General features: G+C 49.8%; 1 non-coding gene across 1 annotated transcript; it reads left to right on the plus strand.

Annotated features, from left to right (window-relative positions):
• The first annotated feature begins 7,498 nt into the window (after positions 1 to 7,498).
• Positions 7,499 to 7,605, plus strand: LOC121156163. The gene has a single exon (XR_005883805.1). It is a non-coding gene; the product is annotated as a U6 spliceosomal RNA (small nuclear RNA).
• The last annotated feature ends 1,338 nt before the right edge of the window (positions 7,606 to 8,943 follow it).

Genomic DNA, 8,943 nt, shown 5'->3' on the forward strand with positions numbered 1-8,943 from the left:
ATACCCATATATTGTTCATATATGGCTCAGTTGAGGTTGAGACCTAGCCTGGTCCATCCCACATCTACCCTGGTCCTCCAGAGCACCAGAAGGTGTTGCAGTCTGTCCTGGCCCGGTGTGTCTTATCCCAGTCCACACTTGTGCCAAGGGAGACAATAACTGTATCCTGACCCAAACGCAGCCCCATTCACCTGTCGCGGCCCCTGCCTTCAACACTGTGACTCAGATCTGCAGCTCATGCAGACCAGTTGGTGCAAAAACCAGCTTGGCATGTCCTGAGCTCCACCCTGTTTTCCAGTCATGCTTGTGGACTAAGGTTTGCTCAGTCCAAACCTTCAGGTCTCAGTCCCACACTTGCCCTAAAGTTTCATGTCCTTGTTCCTGGGAATCACCAGGAATTTGTGTCTCACCTATACTAAAGCTGGCCTTATTTATGGGTGTCCCTAAGCAGCTATTTCATATCATAAAAACCCCAGAGTTTACCGCAGGGTGGCCAACAGGCAGAGCCTGGCACCATTTGGTGCACTGGCCGCCGAAAGGCGAGGACTCAGCCCCCGCCTTGCGGCTGGGGCTTTGGCCCGAGTCCCCAGTGGGGTCCCCGCACAAGCGCCACCCATTGGAGGGGTTAAATCCGCCCCCTGCCCCAAGACTGGAATTCCCCTTTCTTTTGACAGGAGTACTCCAACTTTGTGTTGAGAAAACCAGCCTTCCTTTACATCCACATACGTCAATGAAGCTTAGCAACGTGAGCTTGAGGAAGTAGACCAGGTGGCCTCACCAAGCCAGCTTCCCCGCTACACCCTGGTCACACTGAGTGGTGAGGATTGAGCATGTGACCTAAGCCCACCCAATCAGAGCAACTCTCAGGGTTCATGATAAGATTTGGGGGAGCAAAGAGTTTCACTTCTCTTTCCTGGGTATAAAAAAGACGTCACGCCAGGAGCCATTGGCAGCCATATTGTAACTGTGGAAGAGAAGCTGGAAGTTGAAAATGGAGCCAACATGGAATAGCATGACAGAAAGAGGGAAATCAAGAGAAAACCCGGATCCTGCTAAGGACTGCCGATCATCTCCCATGCACACTGGCATGACTGACTACCAGTTGCTGATTTGCTTCTGCTGGTCAGTAAATGCCACCAAGGTTCCCAGGGGGTAGGAGTGGCTCCCTGCTGCCTCCCCACCAGCCTTCTGGAGTCCTTGCTCAGCCTGCCCTCCAGTAACTAGAAGGTCAATGCCAGGCACAGCAGGAAGCTACTGGGACCTTGCTTCTGGCATCTGTTGTACATGGCCGATGCTAGGCCAGTGCCAGTTGTTAAATGTTTTGCACGTAGGTCCTGTTCTAATATTGTCCTTTGAATCCCTCTTCATCTAGACTTCCACTCTGGAGAATGCACTTTTCTTGTTGTTTAAGCCAGTGTAATAAGTCAAGGTTTCTGTCACTTGCTAATGATAAAGGACCCCACAAGTACCAACAAAGTATTGGGTTACGGAACCTTAGAGAGTGAGAGAACTTCAAGCAGAGGATAATGGGGTCTGGCATGATGTGATAGTAAGCTAATAGTTTACCTATGGCGCCAGCCCAAATGAGCCTGGGTTCTAGTACTGGCTGGAACCCAGCTCCGTGTCTGTGTCCTGGGAAGGTAACAAAGGATGGCTCAAGGTCTTGGGCTCCTGCACTGATGTGAGAGATCCAGAAGAAGCTCCTGGCTCCTAGCTTCAGCTCAGCTCTGGCTATGTGTGGCCATTTAAGGAGTGACCCAGCAAATGGAGAATCCCTTTCTCTCTCATCTTATGAGTACCAATTCTTATCTCCCGTATCTGTCCCTCTCTGTGTAAAATTTGCCTTTCAAATAAAAATAAATAAAATTTTTAGGAGATTATGGAGGTCAGCGTTGTGGCACAGCAGTTTAAGCTGCCATTTGCCATCTACCTCTCATACCTGAGTGTCAGTTTATATCTGGATCCTCTACTTCCAATCCAGTTTTCATCCTGGGAGGCAATGGATGATGATTCAGGTGCTTGAGTGTCTGCCACCCATGGCATAACCCAGATGAGGACCCAGCATTATGGCTCAATGGCTGAATCTTCACCTTAAATGTGCTGGGATCCCATATGGGTGCCAGGCCAAAGCTGGGAACCAGCAGCTTCTTCCAGATCTCCCATGCGGGTACAGAGGCTGGAGCATTGAGACCATCTTCGGCTGCTTTCCCAAGTATATGTGCAGGAAGCTGGATCAGATGTGGATCACCTTGGATTCCAACCTCTGCCCATACGGGAGGTCAGGGACACAGGGCATGGCTTTACCCGCTGTGCCAACACACCAGTGACCATCTTCTCCACTTTTGCAACCAGGGAAATAGGTTTGGAGACAGGCCCTCAGCTACCTAAGGCCAAGCAACTAGTGAGTACAGAACTAGGAGATAAATCCAGAGAACCGCAAGGCCCCCGGGACTCTACTGTCTTCCTGAAGGGCTGGCTTGCTGCACTTGGAGATGCTCTGTTATGAGACATCCCCCTCCCTCACGTGGACCCCAGGAGCAGTGTAACCCAGAAACGGTGCCCTGTGGGGAACACGTCAACCATCCCCAACTTCCACCAGGACCCTCAGGGGACCTCCGCAGTGTGTGTGAAGTGACTTCTGGGTGGAGGCCCTCAGCCTGAAGCTACACGTGTGCCTGCTGGGGAGACGGGTGTGGGCATCTATAGGCACTGAGGAGAGCCAGGGTCCCTGGCATTCAAGACCACACCCCAGCCCACGTTCCCGAGTACCCTCTAGGAAAAGAAAGGGAGGGGAACTAATCCACATTACACCTGCGTTACCGATAAGGACACTGAGATTTGGGGAAGTGAAGCAATTTGCCCAGGACCATACAGCCAACATGTGACCTTAGCAGCACCTGCCAGATTCTGTGACATAAAAATTCCCAAGGGACCAATTTTCAGTGGTCAACCTGGCATCTCCAGACACAGAGTTAAGAGCAAACATTCACAGTAGATGCTCTCAAGTCTAGGTGAGTAGCAAACTTAGCCCTCCTGGATTTTTACTTTTTTTTGTTAAGATTTACTTATTTTTATTGGAAAGGCATATCATATTTACAGAGAGAAGGAGAGACAGAGAAAAAGATTTTCCATCTGCTGGTTCACTCCCCAAATGGCCGCAATGGTCAGAGCTGAGCCAATCTGAAGCCAGGAGCCTAGAATTTTCTTCCTTGTGTCTCCCACGGTTTCAAGATCCCAAGGCTTTGGGCAGTCCTCTACTGCCTTCCGAGGCTACAAGCAAGGCGTTGGATGGGAAGTGGAGCAGTTGGGACATGAATCAGTGCCCATATGGGATCCTAGCACTTGCAGGGTAAGGATTAACCATTAAGCCGTTACACTGGACCCAACCCTCCTGGATTGTTAACGTAGCTGCCACTTGCTACAGTTTGAGGGCAGGTGCATGGGGTAGCTAGATGAAGCAGCTAGAAGCCATAAGATCCCACCCGTGTAATCCTATCTGCTTGCCTGTCAGTCACATAGCCCACTTTCCAGCAGGTGTCTCACTGCACCTGGGTCCTGGGATGGGAGACGCCATGTAGCCACTCCTCTTCTGACAGGATTAAAGAGATCAGTGACTGGAAGAGGTCTTCCTGAGACCAGGACAAAAAAAAAAAAAGGGTGCTAAAAGTGCCCTGTATGTATTTCCCCATCCTTTTCTCCCTTTAGTCCACTCACTCTTCAATTAAGTATGTGTGTGTGTGTATCTGTTTATGTATATGCTTGTGTGAGTTTCTGTGTATGTGTGTGCATCTGTGTGTGTGTCTGTGTGTTTTTGTATCTGTGTGTGTGCATCTGTGTGTCTCTGTGTCTCTGTGTGTGTGTGTCTCTGTGTATATCTGTGTGTGTCTCTGAGTGCATGCATCTCTGTGTATTTGTGTTGTGTATGTTGTGTTCAAAGAAATCGAGCGAGACTCAAAGGCAAGTGAAATTATTTTAATTTCCCGTTCAGGAGCAACCTCTTGCCATGAGCAAGAAGAGCCTTGAACAAAAGAACTGTGGGATTTTTATAGCAAGTATCTATGGGAAAGTCAATAGCTACATGATATTGGGTAAATACAGAATGAGGGGTTATTTTGTGACATAGAGCTGGTAAAAATTTTACAATGTTTAAAATTTTGATCCAGTTACTTCAATAAAGATTTACAATGCAAAAGCTCAGGATTCCAGTCATATCACTTCAATATAGACAGTAAACAGCATGCCTCGAAGGCAACTGTCCTTCCTAGAAATTCTAAAAACTAAGATCATTCCTTTCACACACAGGTATGTACAGCTGAGCACACTGGCTCCATGGGTAGGGGAAAGAAGCTCCACAGACTTCCAGGACACCCCATCCTAGGAGTAAGGTTTTTTGACTTACACAAGTGCCTGTAATTGGGCTGTGTGGCTCCCCTCAACCCGAAGGACCCAAGCCAAAGGTGATGGGTGAAGCCCCTCAAGCTGCACAGTGGAGCACCCTCATGGTTTTAGGGTCTTGATTCACGGGGGGTGGGGGATGATGGGGTCACACAGGTGGTAGTGAGAGATGACCTGTGATTTTTAGGCCCAAGTTAGAAATTACAGCTAAGGAATTTCCATAGATAAATCCACAACATTTGTATGTATGTAGGGGACTGACACCAAAGTGGTTTGGAGGGGAGAACAAGCATGAAAGAGCAGTGGGTCTGATGGCAGAATCTGTGGGGGCAATGTAGGTTCACCCCTGTGGAACTGCAATTTCTACCGGCTCACCCAAGAACCACGGATGGAGTCAGGCCTTGCTGAGGAGCTAAGGGGGCACCCCAGCTGGGTTGGGGTTCCCACTGGTGAGAATGAAGTAGGATTAAGGGCAGCAGGCCTGGCTGTACATGGTTACAGACTGCACCAGCGTGGGTGTGCACTGGGACAGTAGAGCGACAGACTGGGCTTGACTCCAGGCCCCACTGGTATTCGGGAGAGCCAGGTTGGGTGAAAAACAAGCCAGACTAGGCCTTGACTCCTACTTAACTACATGAAAGCCCAGGTATCGGTGGGCTGCAACAACCAACAACAAGAACCAGAATGGATCTGGCTGGTTGAGCAAGGCCACTGTTTTTGTTAGGCAGGACAGAAGGTAGACAAAGTCAACCTGGCCAATGATCCACTGGTTTGTGCAAGAACTGTCACTGGGAGGAGACTCGATGTAGGAGCTTGGGAAACTCCTTCATTGGGATATAGTCCCTGCCCATGAGTGCAAAAAGCAAGGCAAGGAACAGCCCAGACAATACCAGGTTACAGTAGCAGCTAGCATACATGTGAATCAGGTCTGGGGACAGACAAGTCTAGGCCAGCACATAACACCCAGTGGCAGATCTGAGAACCAAGGTGGGGGGGGGGAGGAGGAAGCAGATCAGGCCACAACACCAGCCAATTCACATTAGGACCGGGACAGCAATCACGCTGGGTTGGGATAGGCTGCAGCACCCACCAGCAGGAGATGGAACAGGGGGCAGACTAGGCTAGGCCAGGCTGTACAATAAGACTGCAGATGCTGAGGTCAGGTGAGTCATGCCAGCCTCTTCCCAGCAGGGTCCGGGTATGTGAGTCCCAGGGACAGGGATCTGACAGGGCTCGGGTAGCTTGGTTCAGGTCATGGGGCACACCGGTGTGGTGGGGGCTGGGTTCCTGAGCCCCAGGAATGGAAGAACTGGTGGGGTGTGGGCCGCTTGGCCCAGATCCTAGGGCTCTCCTTCTCGGTTTGTGGGGATGGGGTATATGGCAGGGCCTGCGTCTCCTGTCCTGGGTCCTGGGGTCTGCTTGATAGCTGGGTGCCAGGTTCCTGAACTCCAGAGGTAGAGGATCTGGCGATGCTTGGGCTGCCTTGGCCCAGATACTTGGACTCGCCTGCAAGAAAATGTCTTATTTAAAAAAAAAAAAAGAGCAGTGGACAAGGCCCTGTTGTAAAAGGAGAATATGGCAGCTCATTTGGTGCTGTAGCAGAAGAACAGAACTAACTGGACAACTCCCTCAAACAAATGATAACAGCAAACAATCTCGGTGAATGGAGCCAATGGACACTGGGAGGATGACATCATCCTCGGCAGCGTTTCAGAACTATCCAAACCACTTGGACAGCACTTTCGGAATATGTACACATGGAGACTCTGGGTTGATATGAGGTGGCAGGTCCTCACCCCTGGGTGCTGGGACGTGTGGAAAGTCATGAGTGGTGTTCCCCTTTATCTCCCCTTCCCCCAGGAAAAGCAAGAAGTAGCAAACTTGGAAGCAAAAAGTTCACCCAATTTAGCTCAACCCATCACCACCCCAACTCTTGAGCCAACCAGTATGACTTTATTTCCACAGTGTTGGGCCCACACAGAATCTACCAGAACCAGACCTGGTTCTTTCGTGTGCTGGTTAGTGTCACGGCCCTGCCTAATGTGACCCATCCCCTGTTCCGACATTTTGTGAGGTACTAGGATCTAGCCCTGGTAGATAAGCCCCTAGCCTGTTGGGGGCACTGACAATTTCCTGCCCTGTGATTGGCCCTTTGCCCTGATTGGTGTGCCCTGGTGATCTTTAAGCTGATTGGACAGGATTGACATATAAGCCAGGGGCTTGGCAGGGGAGGGGCTTCTGCGTAACGGATTTAAAGGACATAACGGTTTTAATGGAAGGTCTGAATAAAGCGCCTCTGAGACACTCTCCAGTGTCGGGTGATTTCTTCCGCAGGACAGGAGACCCCAATAATAGCCTTAGCTTTCACATGGACTGGTGTGTGGTGGTCAACATTGTTTGGTGATAACAAGTCCTACACAGGACTCACATGCACACTGGTGTATCAATCACCCATACAGATCATCGGCCTTTCCCTCCAAACCACCAGGTCTGAGTCCCCTCACTTACCTTCACGTAAAGTGATCCTGTTGTTGGAGTCCCTCAGGATTGATTCCTTACCAACACACAAAGTGGCCTCATTCAGGACGTACGTAGGCAACAAGACCCCCAAGACCCCAGAGCTCACCGCCAGGCAGCCAGTGGGCAGAGCCAGGCCCGTCTTTGTTCCCCAGAGATCCCCTCACAGCGTACTTGCCAAGAAGGGAGAAATTTCTTAGGCCCAGGCAAGCCCAGGACTTGCTCACGCATGGTAGCGGTGGCTGTAGGCAGGGACTCAAGCATTGAGTCCAACCTGGCTTGGATACTCCCAGTAACCGCCAGGCTGGTGGAAACTTCCTTCACTCAGGCCCCGAGGTGAACTGCTTTCTCAACTTTTAAATAAACTTCACCACTTTGTGTATTGTATATGCATGCCTGTGCTCGGAATGTTTCTTTAAATAGAAAGCAGACTCTAAATAAAATTAAAGCCCACCTCTCCCACTTCATGGGGCATGTGTGTGTGTGTGTCTTACTTGAACTTGCAGTGCATGCCAGATCTCTGAACAGCTGTGGAGTGAAAGGACATCCCTTTCTTTCTCTCTCTCTCTTTAAGATTATTTATTTTGTGCTCGCTTCGACAGCACATATACTAAAGTTGGAACGATACAGAGAAGATTAGCATGGCCCCTGCGCAAGGATGACATGCAAATTCATGAATATTTATTTATTTTTATTGGAAAGTCAGATTTACAGAGAGCAGGAGAGAGAGAAAGAACTTCCATCCGCTGGATCACTTTCAAGTGACTGCAACTGCAGAACTAAGCCAATCCGAAGCCAGGAATCAGGAGCTTCTTCTGGGCTTTGCATGTTGCTTCAGCATCCCAAAGTTTTGGGCCATCTTCCACTGCTTTTCAAGGCCACAAGCAGAAAACTGGATGGGAAATGGAGCAGTCAGGATATGAACCAATGCCCCCTATGGGATCCCAACACATGCAAGACGAGGATTTAGCCACTAGGCTATCGCACTGGGCCCAGGACACCCCTTCTCTTTCTTCTAAGCCACACACACTGAGAACATCTTATGTGGGTGGAATGTGAGCAACTAAATTCCTTCTAACAGAGCTTTGTAGCCTCAGTGGCAGGAGACAGCATCCTGAATGCAAGAAACTGTGGTGAGGAGGACTTTGGATCTCTCCCTGGGCCATCTGCTTTTCCCTATCCCATCCTCCCCTCTTTTGCAGGTTTTGTTTTTAAGCAATGACATGAAACTGACCACCAGTGTCCTCACTGCACACTGAAGTTGCACTTTCCTGCTGTGCAACTGCCACCCCACCCCATCCCTGGGCCCCGACCCTGACTAAAGACCTAGACTCAAGCCCGTTCTCTGCTCCAGCCATGGAAACCCTTGTTCTACTTGCCGCCTCCATGAAGTGGACCATTCTGTGAAGCTCTTGGAAGTGGAGTTATGCCAGATGTACCCTCTGATATCTGCCTTGCATCACTTGGCATGGTGTCTTCAAGTATATCTGTTTATGGCATGTGTTATAATTTCCCCGGACTGCTGTCATGGCACAGCCGATTGAGCTGCTTGTGCTGGTGTCAGCATCCCTCATTGCAACACCACTTTAAGTCATGGCTGCTCTGCTTCCAGTCCAGCTCCCTGCTAATGCGCTGGGGGAAACAGCGGATGATAGCCCAAGGGCTTGTGTCCCTGCCACCCATATGCCACAGTAGAGTTCCCAGCTCTTTCTGGCTTCAGCTTGGCCCAGCTTTGATGGCTGCAGCCACAGGGCAGTGGACCCGCAGATGGAATGTCTCTCTCCCTAGTCTGTCTCCCCTTCCCTCCTTTTTAAGGGAGTAATTTTCCTTTGTTTATACATTCATTCCTCAATGGGCAACTAGATTGCTTATAAAAGCTGTTGTGAGTGATGTTTGTGAATGTTTGTGTTTAATATCTGAGTCCCTCATTTAAATTATCTGGGACTATAACCAGAGATGGAATTGCCAGGCCATCTGGTGATGCTAAGTTTAGTTTTCAGGGGAATTGCCATACTGGTTTCCATAGCAGCT

This window comes from Ochotona curzoniae, unplaced genomic scaffold, assembly GCF_017591425.1.
Source record: "Ochotona curzoniae isolate NIBS_2020 unplaced genomic scaffold, NIBS_Ocur_1.0 contig_3255, whole genome shotgun sequence".
Lineage (NCBI taxonomy): Eukaryota > Metazoa > Chordata > Mammalia > Lagomorpha > Ochotonidae > Ochotona > Ochotona curzoniae.